Source organism: Castanea sativa, chromosome 3 (genome assembly GCF_040712315.1).
Source record: "Castanea sativa cultivar Marrone di Chiusa Pesio chromosome 3, ASM4071231v1".
NCBI classification, from domain to species: Eukaryota; Viridiplantae; Streptophyta; class Magnoliopsida; order Fagales; family Fagaceae; genus Castanea; species Castanea sativa.
This window is the reverse complement of record NC_134015.1, coordinates 45,743,696-45,769,986: the sequence shown is the minus strand read 5'-3', so window position 1 is coordinate 45,769,986 and position 26,291 is coordinate 45,743,696. Positions and strand designations below refer to the sequence as shown.

The 26,291-nt window shown below is 35.5% G+C and overlaps 1 pseudogene; it reads left to right on the top strand.

Annotated features, from left to right (window-relative positions):
• Positions 1-24,681, top strand: LOC142629039 (exopolygalacturonase-like; annotated as a pseudogene).
• The last annotated feature ends 1,610 nt before the right edge of the window (positions 24,682-26,291 follow it).

Here is a 26,291-nt window from a genome sequence, read left to right as displayed (position 1 = left end):
ATGGGGAAGAATTTGAGCATTGTAACAATTTCCTTACTACTATTGTTGGCATCCACCAATGCCGGGCAAGTCTTTGACATCAAATCATATGGAGGACAACCTAATGCCGATATCACCCAGGTATAAATATGTGTAGCACAATTAAATACACCTAATTAACATGAAAAGTGGGTTCTAGTTAACTTAACTAGTAAACTCTTTTAATGTCAAATAAAAGTACTCGGGTTCAAACTCTGCTTACACTAAAAACTCTTCGGTGTCTTGACCAGACCATAAAACATTAACGTGAAAAATGGTTGTAATATACTGATTTTGATTTTTCATAATGTGTTTACCAGGCTTTGACAAAAGCTTGGAAAGCTGCGTGCGTGATGAAAGGGAAGTAAAGTTGTGATTTCAGCAGGGACATACAAACTAGGTGTAGTGACTTTGTTAGGTCCATGCAAAGGTGCTATTGAGTTTAACCTTCAAGGCACCCTACAGGCCCCATCAGACCTTGCCTCCTTCAACGGTAAAGACTTTTGGGTTTCTTTTGAACGTATCGACAGTCTCACTATGTCAGGTGGTGGAGTTTTTGATGGCAAAGGACAAACAGCATGGCAAAAAAATAATTGTGACCAAAAGTACAACTGCAAACTACTTCCTATCGTAAGATTTCAATCTTAATAATTAGCATTTAAATTTCCTTTATATTTATGTAGATATATACAGACGCTACAACTTTAAGAAATTTAACCATCACGAAATAATAATTCAAGCACTTATTCGTTTAATGGTGTTAAGGATATTGTCATATTATTAATAATTGGATGTAAGCTTTATATAGTGAGGTGTCACGACTCACCAAAAAAGATAATTCAAAATTTACATATGAGAAATTCCAAATACGGAATATGGACACAACTTCTGTGCCATGACCCTAACTTGTGCAACTATGTGTAATGGAGAAAAAGTGGTGGTTAAAGGTGATCAAAGTGATGGTTCACCAATCATACTCACATATAACATCAAGTTGTGACAAATTGTTTGGTCCAAAATGACTTTGCCATACAATATTGTTGAAGTAGTACCAACCACATTCATTGATATATATATTTGTAATTTTTTTTAATATAGTATTTCAAAGAAGCGTTAGCATTTTACTATAATATATTTAAAGGAAAATATTTTTAGGAGAATATTTAAATGAAACTATGGCGTTCATATTTGGTGTTTTGATTTGTCTAACTTGTAAACATGAACAAAATATAAGGTTCGATTTCGTCACAAATTCAATAGTCCGTGACATTCAATCGAAGGACAGCAAATTTTTCCAAATAAACATTATGGGATGCAAGAACTTGCAAATCCAAGATGTTACCATAACTGCACCCGGAGATAGCCCCAACACCGATGGAATCCACATCGGACGTTCATCTAAGATCACCATCAGCAATGCCAAAATTGGAACAGGTGACGATTGCATCTCCATTGGTGATGGAGCCCAAGATGTTACTGCTAACCAAGTAACGTGTGGACCTGCCCATGGTATCAACGTTGGAAGTCTTGGAAGGTACCTGTTTCAGGAATCAGAGTAATTGGTGGCACCTTAAGCAGTACACAGAATGGTGTTAGAATCAAAACATGACCTTCTTCCCCTCCTGGGAGTGCTTCAGATATGCATTTCGAGAATATTATCATGAACAATGTTGCCAATCCTATCCTCATTGATCAAGGCTACTGCCCAAACAATCAATGCTCAAACAAGGTTATTATTAAACATCACAAATATATACACTCATTTTGATGTTAGAAGTTAAAAATAGAAAAACAAATTACATATACTAATATCAAATTCTTGTGTAGGTTTTTGTTTGTTTGTCTCGAAAGTTAAGCTCAGCAATGTTAGCTTCAAGAACATTAGAGGAACTTCTTCAACAAAGGAAGCTATGAAGCTTATTTGCAGTAAAAGTGTTCCATGCCAACAAGTGGCGGTTGCTGACATTGATCTCGTATACAAGGGAGCTGGAGGATCTGCTACTTCCACTTGTGTTAATGTCAAGCCCACCGTTTCGGGCAAGCAAAATCCTCCTGCTTGTACCATCAAACAATAACTAAATGCCTCCCAAGCTATTGTAACTAATGCAGAATGAGGAAATACTATTTGCAAATAGGTTATAGGAGTTCTATTCTAAGTAGAATTTCATTTACTTCAGTCTATCACGTTCCCTTTTTCTCTATTTAAATGAAACTGTGGAATGTTGGATGGTAATTTTTAGAGTTGTTTGAGTTCAACCTTTTACTAAAGGCTGCTGTGATTTGGAGTGTTGTTGTAGATAGTATTTGTTCTGTTACTGTAGCTGGGATATTTCAAAATAAAACAAAAATAGTTATTAAACTCTTTGTAATTGTTATTATTATTCACCAAATACATGCTTTTGTCCATGATATGGTAACATTCAATTCATCTGCATGCATGTTTTTAACGCCAAATTAACTTGCTCTCATACTCTTCGACGTCGGTAAGATATAAAACTCATAAAACGGACGCCATATATTCAAATTTGCGTCTCTAAATATTGTATATTTTTAATATAGATTTCTGTAACAACTAAATTTTAATCACTTTTATTTTTAAAAGTATAACACATTATTGAAGATGATTATACCCCCAACGGAAAAATTAAGATAGGAAATAAAAACCAATTATGTAAGTATTTTAGTAAACTTACTTAATGTTCTTATTAAATTGAGGCAATTTTGGATGATTAATCTGCATATTCTAACAAATGATTAACAATGAAATTAAATGATGTCAAGTACCTAAATGGTTTGTTGCACTAACTATTGTCTTTTATAAATAACTAGTCGCAGACCTGCGCATTGCGCGAGATAATTTTTTTTTGTAGGGTGATCTTATTAAATATATTTGGGGTAATAAGTAATAACACTCTCCCATTTTGTTTATATTAATAACAAAATATTTTAAATTTATTTAAGATCTATTTATAAATGTTTAACCATGGTTAGTAAAGACATTACTCATAACCTTAGAATTAAAATACAAATTTATGAAATACCAAAACATTTGAAATGACAAATTTCTCCATAACTCATTGGGAAAAGAAAAGGGGGGAAAAAGCAAAAGACATTACTTAATATTTTGAAATACACTTTAATTTAAAATTTAAAAATAAGAGAATTTAATTTTAAAATTAAGGACAATTTTGGAACCTACCTTAAGCACAGGCAGGTTAGTACACAATATTTTAATACTAATTTAACAAAGTTTGGTCAAACAAATGTAAGTTGTGAAAATATTTTTTCCTATCAAGTTTGGGGTAGAGTGTCATTTCCTCAAACCTCAAGGAAGGGGAATGTAATTACTTCTATATTATTATTGTTGTTGTTGTTGTTGTTGTTGTTAATAATTGATTTTTCATTTTCTTTAAAGTTAATAAAAACCTTACATATACCTTTTTATTTATTTATAGAATATATATTTTTTTTTAAGATGAGTTGTATACTAAGCAAATGTAACACACTACAACAAAGTTAGAAGAATATGGTTCACCTTAAAAAATATTAATGAAGTACACAAAAAATATTAAAATGATATATTTGTAGAGATAAAAAGATTTTAAAAAATAAGTGTAAAAATCTTTTCTTTTTTTTAAAAAAAAAAAAAAAAAAAGACAATGCTTGAAGCAATTGTTACTTTTTATATATTACACTTCATTACATAATATTTATATTTCCACGCATCGCGCAAGTCTGCGACTAGTTTCCAATAAAAATTGAATGATTCTACAAGTCTTCTATTGGGAATAAATTCTAATCTTAGGTTGCTAAATGCAAATGTAATAGAAACATGGTGAGAGAAAATAATGAATTGTTCTCATGCAGGTTAGTGTAAGAAGCATGTGATATGATTGTGGGCTTCCTTTATAATAGGATCTTTTGTTACTCTTAGAGCAAACAAAATGACACCCTTATCCCCACCCAAAATGTTTTCCTATAATGACAAGTTTTATCTTTTAACCTCTAAGAAATGCAATGCAATGGCCAAACGATATGCCCCTTTAATATATTGTCTCTAATAAAATAAAATAAAAAGGCTCCAGTCCCCTTTAGGTACAAATTTATACAGAATTCAATTGTTTTCAATTTTTTCTTTTCTCTATAAGAAAGAATCATCAACCTTAACTAACCAAAAAAAAAAAAAGAACCATCAACATTAATTAGAGTTATAAGAAAGAACAAAAATAGGATAACATTTAACAATTAAAGAGAAAAAAAAAAAACAGTTTAAAAAAAATCTAAATGGCATTAACCAAGGTGGAGTTTTAAAGAACTCTGGTTTACGTAGAATATAATAGAGAAAATAAAAATGAGACTAATACTAATTCTAGGAAACATATATAGAGAAATAGAAAAAAGGATGATAATTAAAGAACATTGGCAATACCATCAATCTTGTTTGAAGCTTAATCATAGCTCCACTAATTTGCTGACTTTCAACTTTTGGCTGGTATATATTCAGGCGTTCTCCAATGCCGTAAAATTCCTTATTGTTTGTTTTACTTGAATTTCGGCAAACTACCCGATTAAATTAAGTGAGAAAATGAGCACAATGATTCTAGTGTAGAAAAAAAGAAGAAGAAGAAAGAATTCCCAAAGATTAGTAATTTGGCATAAATAGAAGAACGTATAAAAAATTCATCGAAAAATTGAGAGAGAGAGAGAGAGAGAGAGAGAATGAGAACCTTTTTTTGAATTCCAGCAAACTACCCGATTGGATTAAGTGAGAGAATGAGCATAATGATTCAAGTGTAGGAAAAAAAAAAAAGAAAGGATTCCCAAAGATTAGTAATTTGGCATAAATAGAAGAATGTATAAAAAATTCATCAAGAAATTGAGAGAGAGAGAGAGAGAAAACTTTTTTTGTGAGAGAAAACCATGCATAGGATGGAATAGATAGTTACAAATATATAGTAAGAGGGTGTGAATAAGTAGAGACAAAATAAAGGAAGATGAAGAGAAAGAAGAAGAATATTATTTATGTAGAGGGTAGTGGGGAGATGAAAAAAAGAAGAATAATATTTACGTAGAGGGGAGTGGAGAGATGAAAAGGTAAGGGTGGAGAAATGTTGAAAAAGGTGTAAATATTAAAATAAAATAAAAAGTAAATGTTAAAAACAATTATAGGAAAATTGGAAAGAAAATGATAATGAAGTGGACGCTAATGTGGCTTAACTGGAGCGTGACAACAATAAATGTTATGCTTCAGCTTTTAGATATATATATATATATATATATATATTTATATATATAGATTTCGTAGCTCAATGATCTAGACACCGTATTTTGTCTGCCTTTGATTTGTGTGTTGGACCCTAAAATTTCCAAAAATATAATCTTTTTTCCATTGGGCCGCGGAAGCATCCAGATTGATGTGGCACAACCCGTTTGGGCATCAAAGCACTCAAAGTGCATTTTCCAGTCAAATTGACCAAGTTGCCCTTGGTGAACCCCGGGTTGACCGAAAGTAAAAGTCAGTCAAAATCATCCCAAAAACAACATTTTTCATGTTTCTGTCAAATCCGAGCTACTCGGAGATTTTCGTCAACTTAGACCAAGTTTGACCCGAGGGTGACTCCCAAGGGCACCAGAAATCCTAATTTTGTTTCGACTATCAGAATGGGCTGGGACCAGCGCTATTGTAAATATTATCAAATTCCCTTTCCAACGACTATTCATGGGTTGAAATTGGATTTAAAACGGTTGAGACATCTAGAAAACTGTGAAAAGCTCTTTAGCACACTTCCCGAGACCATAACTTTGATCCGACCGATGGATTTATTGGAGCTAGAGTCTTATTTGTTCCCTTTGGTCCCATCTCAAGCCACAAACTAAAGCCCAATTGGGTAGGCCCAAAACGCTAACCCAATTAGATATTTAGTTTTTATTTAATAAGAGTTATTAAATAAAGTAACTACTAAGGGTAGTTAGAACTGACGTACGATGAAGAGAAAATAAATAGTTTTTCCGTACAAGAAGAAGAAGAAGGATTTTTCTTTGAGATTCAACATACATAAAAACTGATTGAGAGACTACACATCTTGGGCACCATGTGGAATTGAGATGAAAATTGGAGGTATTCTCAAGTCTTGGTTTTGAATTTCACTGCATCAAGGTACGCTTTCTATTCTTTGTTCTAAAATTTAATGTTGCATGTTATATCTCATGAATGAAGTAGATCCATGATTGTTGCTTCCGTTGTGTGTTTTGTATGATATGCAAAACCAGTTTTTCCAACATTTGACTATTTAAATACTTGGTTTATTTAAATGCTTGGATTTTAAAACATTTTGTTTTGTTGTGATTTATATTATTATACCAAAAAAAAAAAAAAAAAAATATATATATATATATATAATTGTATTAGGGGTGGGGCGGGGCGGGTCCCCACAGGGCCCCAAGGGGCGGGGATGGGGCAAGGTAGTTTTTCCCGCACCCTAGGGCGGGGTGGGGATGGGGAAGGGCAGCAACCATGGGGGGCAGGGACGAAGATCCCATCCTCCAGCCCCGCCTCGGCCCATTGCCATCCCGACTAAGGTGTTCATGATTGGCTAGAAAATAGTGGTAAGATGGTTATTTATGCATTTCTCTTAGAATTTTTTAGTCCTTACAATCAAAAGAATGTGTCTTCAAAATCATGACCATTTAAACAACTACTATAAACACTCACACAAATAGGCACTACATAGCACAAACTAGCAAAGTGCATAAAAATAAGCTCATCTAAGCTAAACAAGGTACATATGGTATGCTATGCAAAGATAATAGGCCAACCTCAATTACATATTCATGATGTGTAGTACAAAAGAAATAAAAATATTTTTGGTTTCAAAAAAAATTTTTATGACCAAAACTAAAAGCACACAATATGCTAAATGATTAAAAATGCAAATGCAATGCATGACAGTGCTTAACTAAGCTATAAAGGGTACACAAACCAGAAATATCAATTTCTTAATGAACCATTGAGCACATGTACAAACTAGTACATACTCACACAAAATCAGAAATAGCTTAGCACTTATATAACACATATTATTCAAGTTTCTCCACAATGTCAAGCGTGTTCTAAATCAAGAGAGAGATATTATAACTCATGTAATCCTCAAACAAATAAAACAAGTCACAAAATAAAATATTTTTGTCTTTTTGAAATTTTCAATGTTTTTGGATTTTTGATAATCAAAACAACCTAAAAAAATAAAACAACCAAAAATTAAAAGTAAACATGTCCACAAATAATTGAAAGAATTAAATCAGGGACAAGTAAGAAACACTCACCTTAGAGAGTCTTTCTCACCCATATAGCACGACTCTTCGGCTTTGTAGGTGAAAATCCATGAGAAGCAGAGTGTAGTTGAGGGATTGCACCAATCTTCTAAAAGAGTCTAAAATACTGCAAATTCCTTTCACAAGCCTCAAAAAGATCAACTGAAACAATAGTGTCATTTTTATTCAAAACATCACAATAAAAAATAGTAAAACACTTAAAATAATTTATGATAACAGGGATCAAGGATCAACTCTAGGTCAAGAAACCTAAAAACAAGAGCTAACTTGCTCTAGTATCACTTGTTAGGTTTTAGATCTTAGTAAACTTGATTGTTTAACTTAATTAATTAACCAAGTGGATACTTAGGTTTATTATTCAGATCTAGGTTAAAACAAAACAATCATATCATGTAAAGCAGTGAAAATATAAATAACACAATGAGATGATCACCCAGAAAAACCAAACTAGTAAAAAACCTGGGGAGGATTTAAACTAGCTATCCTTAAGGTAAAAAGAAAATCCACTATAGAGAATCAAACTTTACAATAAGACTTAAACCACTAAAATCCTATTGCTACCACATGTAGAACTTACTGACACGACCACATGCAAGCTCCGAATCCACGGACTCCTTCTATATTAAGCCTTTGCAACATTAGCACCCACACTTGTGATAAAAAAAAAAAAAAACACACACACACACACACAAACTCTCCTGTTTGTGACTCCGAGACCACCCTTGAAGGTTTAGATTATCAGCACCTTTGATGACTAGAGAAGGCAGCAACTTCTACAACATCGGATCTTGAGATTCTTCAAAGAATAACACCGGTAAAAGACATGAGAGAGCTTATTTGGTACAAAACCCTTGATACAAAAGAGGCTCACTCTTCTCTCTCTGAAAAGCCTATATAAAAACGAGCTTAGGGTTTCCTTTATATAATAGAAGAAGTAGATCTGAAACCCTAATCCTTTTTGGCTTGAATTGCTGTTTGGGCTTAATTAAAATTCTGCAGATATGTGTTTAAATCGATCGAGCCTGTCTCTCGATCGGTCAAGCCAGAAAAATTCTAAAATCTTCTTTCTACAACTTACTTATTCTTGAATCTTGACTTGTATAACCTTGAGTATTGTCTAATAATACATATAGACTCTAGGATCTATATCTAGACAAGTTTGTGTTCACGATTTGCCAATTGTTCTAAACTTTTAGAACCTAACAATTAATAATATCAATAATAATTTCTTCTGGATCACAACATCTTTCTTTACTCCATGTGATTGCAAAAACTCGTTTTTTGGTATAATATAAGGCAAGTCTTGATAAGCTCTTATCTTCAACCATAGCAACTTTCTCTTATATTCTCATGGAGATGACACCATATCAATTAGCCAATAACACACCTCTCTCGATTTCTCTTTGTTAGGTTCTAAGAATTTAGGAACTAAATGTATTAAAACTTCACTTTGTATATGAAAGCTCGGATTTGTGCTAAAACACAAGAGCATGTTTAGACCCCCAATTAAATATTATTACGGCTAGATTGCTTTTACTTTTACTTAATCAATGTACGGAATAAGAGTAAATGTACGCAATGAACCAATACTAATCTAGTACATAAACATGAACAATAAACAATAAAAGTAAAGCACATGGGAAGAGAGATGCAAATACAAGATAACACCAAGATGTGTTATCGAAGAGAAAATCGAAGAACTCGACGAACAACCTCTCCGTGACCCTCCAAGTCTAAATCGATCCATTAGAGAATAAATTTGGAGTACACTATTAGGACATATGTGTTTCACTTGTTTAGAACATATTTCATTCTTTTATGTAATTGGCTAATCCTTTGACAAAACACACTTTACTTGTAATTAGGTAGATTTAGGATGTGTTTAATGCTTCAAGAAACTGTGTTTCAAGATCAAGTGTTGAAATCATCAAGTCTGTCCAAGAAACAAGCTGAAAAGTGCAAGTTTATTAAAACTCGACAGCTGGCATGTGTCGAGGTTTAAAGAGCTGTTCCAGCCCCGTGGCTCGACAGCTGCTCGACAGCTGCTCGACAGCATCTCGACACCTCTATCTGTCGAGGTTTAAGAAAAACAGATTTTGAGTTTTGTTTTGATTCCAATCCGTGGATGTGCCTTTAGGCCTTCTTTTCTCCTAACCCTAGACATATAAAATGATTATTTTAAGGGCCGTCAAATAGTTCACAAGTTGCATAAGTGTTGAGAATTCCTTGTTCAACCAAGTTGTGACTAGAGACAAAGTTCTTGCCCTAGTTCATCTCTCTTGTGAAGAAGTTGCTGTGTAATGTGTACCGTAGGGTTTTGTAACCAAGCATCTTCTTGATCTTCGTCGTGTGGATGAAGACGAAGAACTTTGCAGCCAACAATCTTCTCTAGTTGGTGATTGAAGTCGCGTATTGGGATCCGCGCAATTGGTTAGTCACGTACTTGGGAGCCGTGCATTGAAAGGAGAAATTGTCACTACAGAACAAGTCCAATTGGGTATTGGGGTAAGGGTTCAACTGTAGGTTGGTAAGGTACTTGAAATTCTTTTACTTGTAACCGCTTGTTGTGATAATAGTGGAATTTCGGGAATGGTGACCTCAAAATCACCCGGTGGGGTTTTTACCGTGTAGGTTTTCCCCATTCGTAAACAAATCACCATGTCATTTAATTTCTGCTACATACTTAGTTTAATTGGTGATTTGTTTGTGCTACCACGCAATTTGCATGTTAATTTGATTAATTAATAACTTGGCTAATTAATCAATTAATCCATCATAAGGGGTCAATACTTTTTAGCCTATTAAGTGGTATCAAAGCAGGCACACTCTGATTAGGGTTAATCTTCATGTGTAATCCATTGACCCCTGTTTGTCATGGATAGAGGTCAATCTCTTATTATACCTCCATTGTCTGATGGTACTAACTATGCATACTGGAAAGTACACAAGAGAGCATTCTTGCAGTCTCTAGATGAGAAGGTGTGGTAAGCTGTGGAGATAGGCTGGACCAAGCCTAAAGAAGCGCTGGTCGATTGGGATGATGCTAAGATCAAGGCGGCAAACTTCAACAGCAAAGCATTGAATGCCTTATTCAGTGCGGTCACTAATGAGGAGTTCAAGAAGATATCCTCCACTGAAATTGCTAAGGAAGCATGGACCATCCTCCAGACAACCTATGAGGGAACAAAGGCTGTCAAAGATTTGAAGCTACAAAGGCTCAATACAAGCTTCAAAGAAATTAAGATGGAGGAGGATGAGTCGTTCGATGAGTTCTATGCCAAGCTCAAGGACATAGTGAACTCAGCCTTCAATCTTGGGGAAACCATTCCTAAACCCAAGATTGTGAGAAAAGTGCTCAGATCTCTGCCCGAGAGATTCCATGCCAAGATCACGGCAATAGAGGAATCAAAGGACATTGACAAGATTCCTCTGACTGAGCTTGTTGGTAATCTGTAAACCTATGAGCTAGGGTTGACAAGAATTGGCAAGTCGGGTAAAGGCAAGAGTATGGCACTGAAGGCCAAGAGTAGTGAGACAGATGAGTCATCAGATAATGAAGACTCTAAGATGAAGTCCTACATCACCAGGCAATTCAAGAAAGTCATGAAAAATGCAAACGGAAAAGGATTCGACAAGGACTGCAGGCAATTTAGTTCTTCTTAGTTCAAGAGCCAAGATAAAGGAAAAAAGAATGCTAGGGATGGTGGTCAGTACACTGGTCCCGCGGGACCTAAGTGCTTTGGGTGTCAAGGCTTTGGTCACATGAAACAAGAGTGTCCCACATATCTCAAGAGCATTGGGAAGAGCAAGGCACTTGTTGCTACTTTGAGCGACACTGAGCCTAAGGATGATTTTGACAATGAGGATGACAGAATTTTCAATGCCTTCACTGCCACTATCAATCCTACTAAAGGGATTGTTGAAGATGTGGATGAAGAAAAGGAATTGGTGGAATCCAAGTTTGAAAAGATGGATATCAAAATGACATCCATACAGTCTATGAGAAACTGTACAAGCTTTCTGAGAAGCATAAGAAACTCTACAGGCTGGCCACCAAGAAGCTCAGTGATGTGGAACTTGACCGTGAGGAGCTTTCCACTAAGTTTGATGAAGCCAATCAGACTATTGGGGCACTGAGATTCGAGAACAATTTCTTGGCTAAGAAGACCAAGAAGCTTGAAGCGGAGCTATTTCAAGTTAGAGCTCAATTGGAGAGGACATCAAGTGCAAAGCTAGATAAGATGCTCAACATTCAGAAATATGCTTTTGATCAAATCGGTTTGGGGTATGATTTCTCTTCTTCTAATATTGCTTCTACTAGCACTATTGTCTTTGTTCCTCCTGCTAATAATATTAAAATTGAGAACAATGATGTTAAAACTAAATTAGCTAGTGAGAACCTAGACAATGGTAAATCTATCTTAGGAGCACCCCCCTAAGCTTAAGAAGGAAACTAAAAACCCTAGGACTAAGAAGGCTAACTCTCAAAAGCCTAAACAGAAGAAGCAACATCTCTGTCATCATTGTGGTATTGCCGGTCATACTCAACCAAATTGCTATAAGTGGTTAGCTACTCAACAGAGCAATGGCATGATAGCATCTAGGAACCAGAATCAATTTCAAACCTCTCTTACTCCTCTTGGAGATCTTCTCAAAGCCCTCATGTTCCTTTCGAACTTGAACGGTTTCAATTCTTCCCCCTCATCAACGGTTCAAGAGTTTGCAAAAAGAAAAGGTTCTTCCAAGGTGTGGAAGGAAAAGGGTTCCAAGTGATTTAATCACTTTTTCTCTCTCTCCTCTTCTTGTTTTTGTTTTTGCATTAATTGTGTGTTTTACGTTACTGTTTTGAGTCAGTCTAGTTATATGCATTGTTTTGCTTTGATTAACATGTTTTTGCTTGCTTACATTCAGTTTTTGTTTAATTGTGTTTTTTTTATAAAAATAAATTAAAAAATTGAAAAATTGAAAAAATACAAAAATAGTGTGTGTTTGTGTACATTGGTTCTTGTGAACCTTAAAATGCCTATTGAAACAGAGTTTTCTAAACTTTGCATCTTTTGTAGCTTAGATGAGCATTCTTATGCACAAACTAAGCAAGTGAGCTTTGTGGCTCCTTGTTTGTGATGAGTAAGGTTAAGTGATCTCTTGTACTTAACACTCGTATCACTCTTTTTAACGGGAAGGACTAGAAAATCCTAAGAGAAAGGCATAAATAACCATCTCACCACTATTGCCCGCCAATCATGATATGACATCTGTATGCTTCGGCATAGTAAAAGTGCAATGTCAAAAAACTTAACATAATTGGGTATTTCTTTTCTCTCCTTTATATACTCATGCATGGTTTGCTTAATAAAAAAAAAATATGCAAAGAAAATAAAACCAAAAAGAACAAAATGCTTTAAAAACATGATTGCAAGCATGTTTTCTAGGAGATGTGGAAGTTATAGGATGTACCTCAAAGGTGATAGTCCCCATCAAACAGTTATGATTGTGTGTGAGTTAAGCTGATTTTCTCATATCTCAAATCGTCATAACATAGAGACACTTATGCATTCTTGTGATGTTTTCACACACAACACGCAATATTCTTTGCTACTTTTGATACATGTGCAGGTACAATGTGATTTGGCCATCACAAGATTTACATGTGTTGATGTATGCTCACTAAATTGTCTTAACTTCTATCCTCTTAATAGCTTCTCAAAACCTGGTGGATCGATCGAGCTTCTGTTCTAGTGTCTTTGCTTTGTTCCTCAACACCTTCTCAATAGCTCTATGTATTGAAGTTGCTTTTCTCGACACATTCCTCGACAGATGACTCGACACCTCTCGACACCTATATCTTTCGAGATTTACTGAACCTTTATTTAAAGGTTCTGTGCGATTCGGCTTCTCATTTCTCTCGATCTCTCTCTCGAAAGCTCTGTCTCTTCACCTTCCAAACCTCTCTCTCTCACTCCAAACCTCTACCCAAGGTTTCTTCATCTTTTTTTCAAGCTTTCCTTCACTTGGTAAGCTTCTAATCTTCTTTATTTACATGCATTTCATGTTTTGAAACCTAGTTTTTGGGGTCCTTGAAAATTTTGGGGTTTTTCAAAATTGATGAGTTATTGTTGCAATTTTTGGGATGGGTTTTGTAGATTTAATCTTAAAAAATCCATGCATTGCATCGTATTCACATTTTAACAGTATTCTCATGCATTTAGATGTGTGCAAACTGTTTGTGTGTTGGTAGGTTTGGATTAGGCTGAGCCCATGATGCTTTTCATATTACATGTCACATGTTTATGCGTTTCCCATGCACACGTTCTCTCTTTTCAATATACTTGTTATATTTGAGCAGTTTTAGAACTTCTTTGGGTGTTTCTTTCTTTCCTCCCCCTCTTTCTATTTACGTTAGTAGTGTCTATGGCACCAATACGTAATTCTATTCCGTCCCAGAACCCTCTCCGTTCTAGGGCCTCTTCTTCTTTTGATCCTACTCCCACCTTTGTTCGGTTCCATGATGAGGATGCCCAAAAGGACTTCTCGGAGAACTTTTCTAAACGAGGTGTTCATTCGGAACGCCAAGTTATTCTGGCGGACTTCGCCGGCACTGACCTTCCCGATGTCATTCACAAACGGGAATGGGAGTCACTATGTGACGTCGCGGTCACATGTCCTTCCGTGCTAATCCAGGAGTTCTACTCCAACATGCATGGAATTGATACTTCAGTACCTCTTTTCACACTCGCGTTCGAGGTACGCGTATAGTAGTCACACCGGAGTTGGTATCCAATGTGCTTCATATTTCGAGGGTTGTGCATCTTGACTACCCCGGTTGCAAGCGTCTATGGACTGTGTCCAAAGACGAGATGATCTCTGCCTTCTGTGAGCACCCAACTGTTTGGGGTGAGCGTTAGTTTACATCATGTCGGCCTTTTGCTAAAGGTCCTCAATTCTTGAACATGGTGATGACGTTTGTTTTGTATCCTCTCTCTCACTACAACTCTATCACAGAGCCTCGTGCTTGTTTTCTGTTGTCTCTTCTTGAGAATCATTCCATTGATTTTCCTTCACATTTCATTATTTCTATCATAGATGTGTATAGGGATATGGCTACCCGTGATAAGCTCATCTTTCCTTCCGCTATCACGAGGATTTTACGCCATTTTTCCATCCTTTTCCCGTGTCCGACCCCTTTCATGTCATGTGTGCCATAGACGCCGCTACCATAAAACATAGTGAGGCGCAGTTTAGGTCGCGATAGATGGTTTCAGCAGCTCCTTCCTCCCGTCTGGCTCCATCTAGATCTGCTCGAGTCTCATCTACTCCCTCATTTTCTACGAGCGATGTGTCACTAGGACATATCATAGCGCAGCTTTAGCGCATGGATGCTTGCCTAGATACGCTTTCTACAGAGTTGTATCAGGTGAATGTTCGTGTTAGTCACATTGCTCGGCGACAGGCAACCATGGGTGGTTTTGCTCCTGAGGTTTCTCATCCACCACCTCCTGTGGCTTCCGAGTCTGAGGATGATGATGGTGATGACGATGATGCTTCGGTTGATGATGATGGAGATGCTAGCTCTACCGATGAGATGTCTACTTGACACTCTACCCTTTGTCACTCGTGACAAAAAGGGGGAGTAGTAGTTTTGTTGGGCTATGAGAGTGGTCATACTTAGGGGGAAAGCTTGTATAGGACATTTTTGATAGGGGGAGTGTTGTTGTTTTAAGGGATGTAGTGAGGATTACTTGTATCTTTTTCTTTTCTCTACTTTAGATACATTTTCTTCTTGTATCTAGGTCTTGTGACCATGTATGACATACATTGGACTTATTATCTTTATATGTTGATATATGTTTCTTTCACCTACCCTTACATGTGTTGTTTCTTTTCTATCTTTATACACATGATTCTTATTACTTGTATGCAATCTATTATTTTTGTTTCACATTAAGATGCCTTGATGAGTTTTGTTTAAAGTGTTTCAGAAATACAGGTTGTCAAAGTCTACTAGCCATAAACTCTCTTCTTGCAAAGTTTTTCAAGAGTTTGTGTTAGGATAGATTTTATTGTATTCAACAAGTGAATATGAGTTGAGTGATTTATGACTTCTCTCATATGATCATTTGTTTGTTGTGGTTTTGTCATGGATTGCCAAAGGGGGAGATTGTTAGGACATATGTGTTTCACTTGTTTAGAACATATGTCATTGTTTTATGTAATTGGCTAATCCTTTGACAAAACGCACTTTACTTGTAATTGGGTAGATTTAGGATGTGTTTAATACTTCAAGAAACTGTGTTTCAAGATCAAGTGTTGAAGTCATCAAGTCTGTCCAAGAAACAAGCTGAAAAGTGCAAGTTTATTAAAGCTCGACAACTAGCATGTGTCGAGGTTTAAAGAGTTGTTCCAGCCTCGTGGCTCGACAGCTACTCGACAGCATCTTAACACCTCTATCTGTCGAGGTTTAAGAAAAATAGATTTTGAGTTCTATTTTTATTCCAATCCGTGGATGTGTCTTTGAGCCTTCTTTTCTCCTAACCCTAGACATATAAAATGATTATTTTAAGGGCCGTCAAATAGTTCACAAGTTGCACAAGTGTTGAGAAATCCTTGTTCAAGCAAGTTGTGACTAGAGACAAAGTTCTTGCCTTAGTTCATCTCTCTTGTGAAGAAGTTGCTGTGTAATGTGCACCGTAGGGTTTTGTAACCAAACATCTTCTTGATCTTCATCGTGTGGATGAAGAAGAAGAACTTTGCAGCCAACAATCTTCTCTAGTTGGTGATTGAAGTCGTGTACTGGGATCCGCGTAATTGGTTAGTCACATACTTAGGAGCCGTGCATTGAAAGGAGAAATTGTCACTACAAAACAAGTCCAATTGGGTATTGGGGTAAGAGTTCAACTGTAGGTTGGTAAGGTACTTAGGATTCTTTTACTTGTAACTGCTTGTTGTGATAATAGTGGAATTTCAGGAGTGGTGACCTTAAAATCACCCTGTGGGGTTTTTGCCGTGTAGTTTTTCTCCATTTGTAAACAAATCACCGTGTCATTTAATTTCCGCTGCATACTTAGTTTAATTGGTGATTTGTTTATGCTACCATGCAATTTGCATGTTAATTTGATTAATTAATAACTTGGCTAATTAATCAATTAATCCATCACAAGGGGTCAATACTTTTTGGCCTATCTTACACGAATAACAAAAGACCCTCCAAACCTAGTCTACCCAAAGTACTTGAGCCCACCAAGTTCCTGCTACCAACGGACTTCTTGGAGTCATGTCTTCCCTAGATTTTCAGATCCCGCAATAGGCTTGATTGCATCCGCCAAGCCTCACCGGCTTCTATTGGCAAATCCCTAAAGTTTCCCAAGCTCCAAAAGACTCACTACACTCTAAAAAGGTATGAGTTGTGTTTGAGTACAAATATCCTCTTAACGTATGATAATGGGAAAGGGAATGAGAAGAGGCTACAATGATTTCTCACTAAGAATAAGTAGCTCTCTCTCTAAAAGATGAGTGTGTTGTGCTGTAGTAAACTTATCTAGGGGTTTTTTTTTTTTTCTCTCTAAATGGCCTTTTATAAATTTGTGGGTAATGGGGGTATATATAGTACGAGTGAAGGCTAAGAAAGTCATACTTAAAATCCTCCAAGCAAAATGTTTCATGGGTATCTCGCAGGTTAGCCCTTCTCGTGAGACACTCGTGAAACTAACAGCCTGGCACGACTCTTTTGCTTTTAGCATGGGCTTCTCACATGCCCTTTCACGGGTAAGCTTCTCGTGAGACACTAGCGAAATTGCATTGATTCTTCATTTCATGCTTGATTCTTCACCAACTTAATACTAAATCAATACAATAAAATTCCACAAAATACAAGGAACAAAATAATGCAAATACAACAATTTTTGTCATGGAAAAAGGCCAATATAAAACACAGTTGTAAATCACAACTTTACAATCTCCCATTTTGGCTATTTCGTGACAAAACACCCTATAACAAACTCTAGACTTAAACGTGAGTTTGGGAACAATGGAAAAACTCATTTACACTTGTGATGAACTTGGAACATGTATACTTGTGACCTGAAACACTTGCACAAAACACATTAGACCCTCAAGGAAAATCAAGTGATAAAATTACAAGTATAATGTAACAAGTAAGGAACGATCAAGTAAACAAGATGTGAAACATATGAGCAGCTTGATTAAACACAAAACAGTCATACGGAAATGACCACAATGATTATACAGCAAAGCAAATGATCATTCAAACATTCAATCATTAAAGCACAATAGCATAAGGATGTGTGCAAGTCCAACACATAAACACGGTGCAATGAGAGCAGCAAAGCATAAATACTAAAAGTAACTCAAAGCACCATATAGCAATGAGAAAACAAGTATAAAGCAAAACAAGGTTTTCTTATAAAAAAATCTTCTCCCCCTTTGTATATGCATCTCCCCTATGGCTTTGTACCCCTACGAATGTGCACGAGATAGAATTTCTCCCCCTAAAAATGTGCACAAGAGTCATATGGAAATGACGAAACACTCCTGTATATAATCTGGTATACTCTCCCCATACGAATGTGCACGAGATAGAATTTCTCCCCCTAAGAATGTGCACAAGAGTCATATGGAAATGACGAAATACTCCGGTATATAATCCGGTATACTCTCTCCCTTTTTTTCATGAATAGAAAAATGAATAAAGAGGAAGGAAGGAAGGAAAAGAAGATATGAACAAGGATAAAATGCCTGAGGGGTGCAAGATGAATGAGAAAATGAAGCTCAAATAAAAAACAAAAATATCAAAAAAAAATGCTACAAAGCATAAAGTAAACATGACATGCTAAGGATGATGGAACATGATATAGACCTAGGCATGACATAGACACAAGGACATATTATATGTGCTAAAAGATCTAAAAAGACTTAACTAGCATAGTGAATGCAAAACATGTCAAGTGTTAGAGTGTGTGTAGCAAATGTGCATCTAGTGTAAATGTGAGATGCATGACTAATGCATGAGTATGCACTCATGGGACATAGTATGTAAAACACACAACCAATGATCAAAACATGATAAACATGCATAATCATGGTAATCCCCAAAAATTGGTACTCATCAGAGTCCAAAACAATGAGAAATGCCATTTGGGCATTTGATCAAACACTTAGAGTGCACACACTACACATGTATGTTAAACAATGCATGAACATATGAAAATCTTGCCTAAATACATTTAATTTTTGCCACAAGAGGCCGACATCCAAAGCAAATCATCATTTAAAACTAAACCCAATAAAAAAGAATGACAAACATTAAGTTTTCCAACCCCCATTTGAGAAATTCTCAACTATGAACATAAAACCCCCCAAAAACATAATCTAAGGATCAAAATCAATGAAAATAGTTAAAGATTTTCTTAGAGATGTTAAAGGAATGAAAAACAGTTAAATTTAGTTGGGTTTTGATGTAGAAATATTAAACTAGGGGTTTGTGAGAAGATGGGAGAAGTTTAAAACAAATGCCCCACGAAATGCCTTTTAAAAAGCTGATCTGGAAATTTTTGCTAGTAACTCGCTGTTAAGCCTTACTCGCGAAATTTTGCTAGTAACTCGCTGGTAAGTCTTACTCGTGAAATACTCGCGAAACTCTCTGTTCAAAGTTGAAAACTTGAGAATTGGACCATTTAAACTCGCAACTGAGCTTACACATGAAATATGTCACAGAAATACCCAAAAACATGTTTTTCACACAAAAACAACTTGAAAAACATGGGTGATACAAATCTCTTCCAAAAACAAATAAAAAGAACAAAAATCTTTTTTATTTGATCCACATATGGTTGAGCACACGCACATCACATTTGAAAAAGAACAAACACATAAATGAAATAGGCATTCATTGAACAGTAATCTTATGTACTGTGTGTGTGGATCAAGTATGAACTAGTCTATAGTCTAGTATGAAGTTTCAATGATCAATTCAATCAAGTCATTCACAACTAGTACGAAGTTAAGTGACCTATCTCACTTGTAGAAATGAACATATATGACCCCTCACCAATGTGATTACAATTGATTGAAAGCCTTTTGATTTGCTTCCATTTTACATACTTTTGATCAAACACAACTCAATTTTTGAGAAGCAATGCCACAAACATTTTGAATAAACTTTGACTATTTAGGCTTTGGCTTTGGCACCATACATTTAAAAACAAGTCACTTTCCCTTTTTCCTAGTCAAATACTAGTATGTGTAACGGCTTTTGTAGCTCATTATCTCTTTTCGAGATTTGACAATTGTTGAGCTTTTTAAGCAAAAAGAATAAATATGTGAGGAGATATATAGGCACAAGTCTACGCATGTATTAAGATCAAGCAAGACTATTGACCAATCATTCATGACAAGCTTGAAGATCTATTTACAACAATCAAGCGTAGATTTCTAGATGTCGCTCACACATAGAAAATGTGTATACATAACTAGCTAAGCTCGTAAATGCACTACGCCATTAATACGGAAGTACTAGGTCAAACTCACATGATATATGTGCTTAAACATATACGATCAAACTTTTTGAGTTTTTCACTTTTTATGTGGTTTTGGATTTTTACACTCAAAACAAAGACATAAAAGTAAGATCAAATGAAAACAACAAAAACAATGCATATAAAGAGATACATGATGCACAAATGTATGACAATGGAGCATCTAATGCATAAAGAGTCCTACAAAGATCGAAAGAATTAGATCAAGGATCAAAAGAGCATAGCTTAACCAAAGGAACCCTTCTTTATCCAAACGGAACGATTGTTTGGAATGAGTGTCTCATGAGAAGTGAGACGAGGGTTGGAAGAGTGAGAACTGGAGATGCACATAGACAAGGAGGTAAGAATATCAAAAACTTTCTTCAACAACTTACCATTTTCCCCCAAATTTGGTTTAGCTTGCAAAGCACAAATTTCAAGAAGCTCAAGTTTCTCTTTTCAGTTTATTCTTTTAAAAGCTTAAAACTTAGAGCAAGAGGTCTTAGATGACCAAAGGCACCACAATGGTGACAAACAATGGGTTTAGGTCGAACACGCAACAATAGTAGTAAGTTGGAACAAACATAGATCCGTCCAAAACCATAGGCTGAGACCTAAACTAAGGCTTAGGCTTAAGAGCCCTTCTCTCCACTTTTTGATTTCTTTTATGTGGAGCAATGTACACAAATTTGTCCTTTGAGGTAGAACACACAATAGGCACAAAATTGGGTACATTGGGTACCACAACATGATTACAACAAATATTTGCATCCTTTTTAGCAATAGGTTCAGCAATCAAACACTTGACATGCATCTTAAGAGATTCATTTTCATATTTAAGATCATCAACTAGTTTGTTAGACAAAAGAAGTTTAGCATCCAAGTCCATATTTAAACATTCAAACTCGTTTAGTTTTTCAAAAGAATGTTTAGCAAGTTTCTTATACTTTTCAACCAATTTGTTGGATTCATTGAGTTTAGCAATCAAATCATCATTTTCACAAATGAACATGCTCAAATTCTCATGAAAACTCTTAGCCTTTTTCTTCAAGAGTTTGACATTTGGAATTTTAACAACACCCATAGATTCATATAACATGTTATCACAATCATGAGGATATACACTCATAGAGGTATTTTCACAAACACATGGCATGTTACAATCAACAACATCCATAGACGCATACAAAGCAATATCCATGGCAATACAAACAAGGGGTCAAGGATCACACTTAGGTAATGAAACCAAAACAAGTGCACCCGCTCTAATACCAATTGAAAGTTCGAATTTGTGGTAAAATACAAGAGCTTGTTTACACCCCTAGTTAAAAATTATTACGGCTAGATTCCTTTTACTCTTACTTAATCAAAGTGAGGCACAAAAGTAAATGTGTGCAATGAACCGATACTACTCTAGTGCATAAACATGAACAACAAACAATAAAAGTAAAGCACAAGAGTAAGGGAAGAGAGATGCAAACACAAGATAACACCAAGACGTGTTATCGAAGAGGAAACTGAAGAACTCGGCGAAAAACCTCTCTGCGACCCTCTAATTTGAAATCGATCCACTAGAGAATAAATTTGGAGTACATAAATGTTAGGACATATGTGAATTATGTTAGGAACATATGTCAATATTTTATGTAATTGGTTAATCTTTTGACAAAACGCACTTTACTTGTATTTGGGCAGATCTAGGATGTGTTTAATGCTTCAAGAAACAAGGTTTCAAGTTTAAGTGTTAAAGGCATGTAAGTCTGCTTAAGAAACAAGTGAAGAAGTGTTGTTCATTAAAGCTTGACAGCTAGTATCTATCGAGGCTTAAAAAGCTGTTTCAGCCCGTGGCTCGACAGTTGCTCAATAGATAAAGTATCTGTCGAGATTTATAAAAATCAGTTTTTCAGATTTGATTTCATTTCAATCCGTGAATGTATGTTTGGGCTTTCTTTTCTCACAACCCTAAACATATATAAGGATTTTTTTAAGGGCTATCACAGGTTGCTCAAGTTGCACAAGTGTGAAGCAAAGAGTTGTTCATGCAAATTGTGACCAAAAACCTAGTTTGTCCTAATTCATCTGGAAGAAACTGCTATGTTTGTGCACCATAGGGTTTTGTTACCAACAAACTTTTTGATCTTTATTGTGTGATGAACTTAAGAACTTTGCAACTAACATCCTTCTCAAGTTAGTGATCAAGCCGTGTACTGGGATCCGCGCATTTATTGGTTAGTCACGTACTGGGAGCCGTGCATTAAAAGGAGAGATTGTCACTACAAAACAAGTCCAATTGGGTATTGGGGTAAGGGTTTAACTGTAAGTTGGTATAAGGTACTGGGATTCCTTTACTTGTAACCACTTGTTGTGATAATAATGAATTCTTGGAAGTGGCGACCTTAAAATCACCCGGTGGGGTTTTTGCTTTGGAGATTTACCCTATTCGTAAATAAATTACCGTGTCAACTTTATTTTTCACTACATTATATTTTAGTTGGTAATTTGTTTGTGTTTCCACGTACATTGCATGTTAATTTGGTTAATTAATAAACTTGGGTAATTAATCAATTAATTTATCACAAGGGATCAATACATTCTTGGCCTATCAACGAATAACAAAATAATTTCCAAGCCTAGTTTACCCAATGTACTTAAGCCCTCCAAGCTCCTGCTACCAATGTACTTCTGGAAGTCATGTCTTCTATAGCTTTCCGGATCCCACAATATGCCCGATAACATCTGCCAAGCCTCACCGGCTTCTTTTGGAAAATCTCCAAAACTTCCTAAGCTCCAAAACATTCACTACACTTTGAAAAGGTGTGGGTTATGTTTGGGTACAAATCTTCTCTCAAGGTATGATAATGGAAGAAGGAAGGAGAAGAGGTTACAATGATTTTTTATTAAGGATGAATAGTTCTCTCTCTAAAAGATGTGTGTGTTGTGCTGTAGAAAACCTATCTAGGGTTTTTGTTTCTTTAACTGGCCTCTTATACATTTGTGGGTGATGAGGGTATATATAGTATGGGTGGAGGATAAGAAAGTCACACTTAAAATCCTACAGGCAGAATGTTTTGTGGGTATCTCGCAGGTTAGCCCTTCTCGTGAGATACTCGCGAAACTAACAGCCTGGCATGACTCTTCAGCTTCCAACATGTGCTTCTCATATGCCCTTTTCGCAGGTAAGCTTCTCCCGAGACACTAGTGAAATTGCACTAATTCTTCATTTCATGCTTGATTCTTCACCAACCTTAATACTAAACCCAATACAATAAAATCCCACAAAATCTAAGGAACAAAATAATGCAAATACAACACTTTTTGTCATAGAAAAAAACCAACATAAAACATAGTTTTAAATCACAACTTTACAGTATATGTTGGCAAACCATGATCAAAACAATGAGTCTAGGTTTAGGCTTGCTCAAAGTTTGGTTAAGAGTAAGTTTGGAATTGAGTAATTGCGAGAAATTATTATTCAAATTCTGCAAGGCTCGATCAATCAAAAATTAGCCTTGATCGATCAAAAATTGCAGAATAAGAATTTTCTACAGTATTTTCAAACCAGTCCAAGCCTGTATGACGTGTAGGGTTAAGTGTTTCACACCAAGTATAAAATGAAAAACCCTAGCCACGTTTTTAGAGTCTTTGTTGAGTTGTGTGTTGAATCTTTTGTGAGATCAAAGAAGTGTTTACCTTCATACACACACATAGAGCTAACAAGATCAACATTTGCATCAAGAACTTGATGGTGAATTCAGTTGCTGCATAAAGAACTTTCAAGAAGATCTAAAACCTTTGGGAGGTGTCTCAAAGTCACAAGTATGAGAATTTGTGGTTGTTGCAGATGAAGGAAAGAAGTAGTCTATGAACTCAGAGCTGTCACGTGGTCATGGTAGTAAATTTTTGACACGAGATAGCAATGGGATGTTAGTGGTCTAAGTCTTATTGTACAAAATTCAATTCTTTTATAGTGGATCTGTTTTTACATTAAGAACAGCTAGGTTAAATCATCCCCAAGTTTTTTACCGGTTAGGTTTTCTTGGATTATCAGATCTTTGTGTTCTTTATTTTTCGCTGCTTTACTGTTTGTGTTTAACCTAATCTTGAATAACAATCTTGTTAATCAACTTAGTATAATATTAGGTTAAACATATTCTGGTAAAGGGTCTAAACTTAAAAAGTGGTATTAGAACAGGTTAGCTCCTGTGTTATATCTTTTGATCTAAGAGTTGATCCTTGACCCCTGTTTTCATGGATTTTTTAGTCATTTTGGTTGAAAAATGAACTTGTCTATTTTTGGATCATATGGCTTGTTGAATATGTCTATTCTTTCCTCGAGTGTCTTGGTATAATTACATGTGCTGATATTTATGTGTGTTATATAGCTTTAACCGCCATAAAGGTAAGTGATTCTTGTCTTTGGTATTTAGATAAAGGTTGTTCTAGACTTGTAATATGAAATAAAGCATTATTCAAGACACTCTTTGAAGGAAAGATTGGGACAGTCACATTTGGAGATGAGAGCAAGTTTGTAATCAGAGGTATTGGACCAGTAGACATTCCAAGGTTGCCAGTATTTGAAGATGTTTGGTATGTTGATGAGCTTAAGGCTAATCTACTCAGCATCAGTCAGAGTTGTGACAAAGGATTGAATGTTCTCTTCACCATGTATGAATGTGAGATACTCGATGAAGGAGGTGACTACATTTGCATTGGTATTAGGACTGTTGATAACTGTTATGGTATAACACCCAGTATAAACATCAAGTGTTATAGCGTAAAGATTAATCAAGTAGACCTATGACATTAACGGTTTGAACATGCAAGTCACAAGCAATTAAAAAAAATCTCCAAGTGTGAAGAAGTTTTAGGTTGCCCAAGTTTGAAAAGATAGAAAATAGCATATGTGGACCATGTCAGATGGGCAAATAAGTGAAGTCCATGTTGGGGTTTATGTCCTAAAATCCAATTTATTGGCATGTTATAAATAATTAAATTGTTTAATTATATGAGACTATTTATAAATGAACTAATGGGACATTATCTTAGTCCATGAGATGCATTGTATGTGATTTATGTGATTTAGTCACAGAAGATGTAAATCACAAGTTCTTTGTAAACTCAGAAGTTTAGTTCGTAGTCGGTGATGAAATTGGGTGTTTCATCTGCGAAGAGTATAACATATCAACTAAGATGATTTGTCTTGATCATGGAAATTGAGATTTCTAGTTGGTATGTTGATATGTTTTAAGAGTTAAGACATATTAAACTGGACCGCTATGAGATTTATTATTCTCCTAACAACTGTCAAATAAATAATAAATCTCATGACTTCTATTTACATGAACTCTTAATCCTAAGAGAATAATGGACTTGATCATAAGATGTAGGTTGCTTTGATATATCAGGAGTGAGATCTATAAGTCACGGTCAACACCTCAGTATGTTGGGCAGCCACATTTAGTGTTGATGGAATATGTATTCTCAAGATGTAATTCACAGTCTCTTAATGGAGATACAAAATATTCCCTTGAGATAAGTTTAATGGGTTTGGTTATTTAGAGAGTTGGGCCCAACCACTTTAGTAAGGAGTTACTAAAGTATGTATATTTAAGGAATTGGATTTCATAAATATATAATGAATAACTTAAAAGATTAAACCGAGTACTTAAGGATTAAGATGTAGTAATTTATAAAGTGGCAGTTTACATCCATGACTTTGTATTACTACAAATATTTTATGAAGGGGTTGCATGTATAATAAAGTCTTGGGATATAATTTATAGATAAGGCCTAGAGTGCAACTATATTTATGTAGTGGTATTAAATATAGTTAATGGTAAATTTGGACTTGTCAAGAGTTGACAGAAAAGTCCAAGGCCCATTGGAGCTAGTGTCTTATTAGTCCCTTTTGGTCCTACTCCAAGCCACACACAAGAGCCCAATTGGAATGGCCCAAAAGGCTAGCCCAATTAGATAATCAGTTATATATAAAAAAAAAAGAAACATACAAAATTTTGGGTGAGGTGTGAGACATCATTCTGAAATGGTGAGTATGTGAGTGTTGGACATTCTCTTATTCTCTCATTGGAAACTGATTGAGAGACCACACATCTTGGGCATTAAGTGGAATTGGAGTGAAGATTAAAAGTCTTCCCAAGCGCTTTTGATCTTCGGTTTTGAATTTCACCGTACCAAGGTACGCTTTCTTGTTCTCTAATTCTGAAACTTACATAGTACATGTTATCAATTGCGAATGAAGTGGATCTGTTAATTTTTCCACTGCGCATGTTTACATGAGATAGAAACAAGTATTTCACATGTTTTTCCTACAAATGGTATCAGAGCGGTCTTCAATTTCGAATTGTATATCATGTTTTGTGATTTTTGGAATTAGTGACAATAGTTTCATGT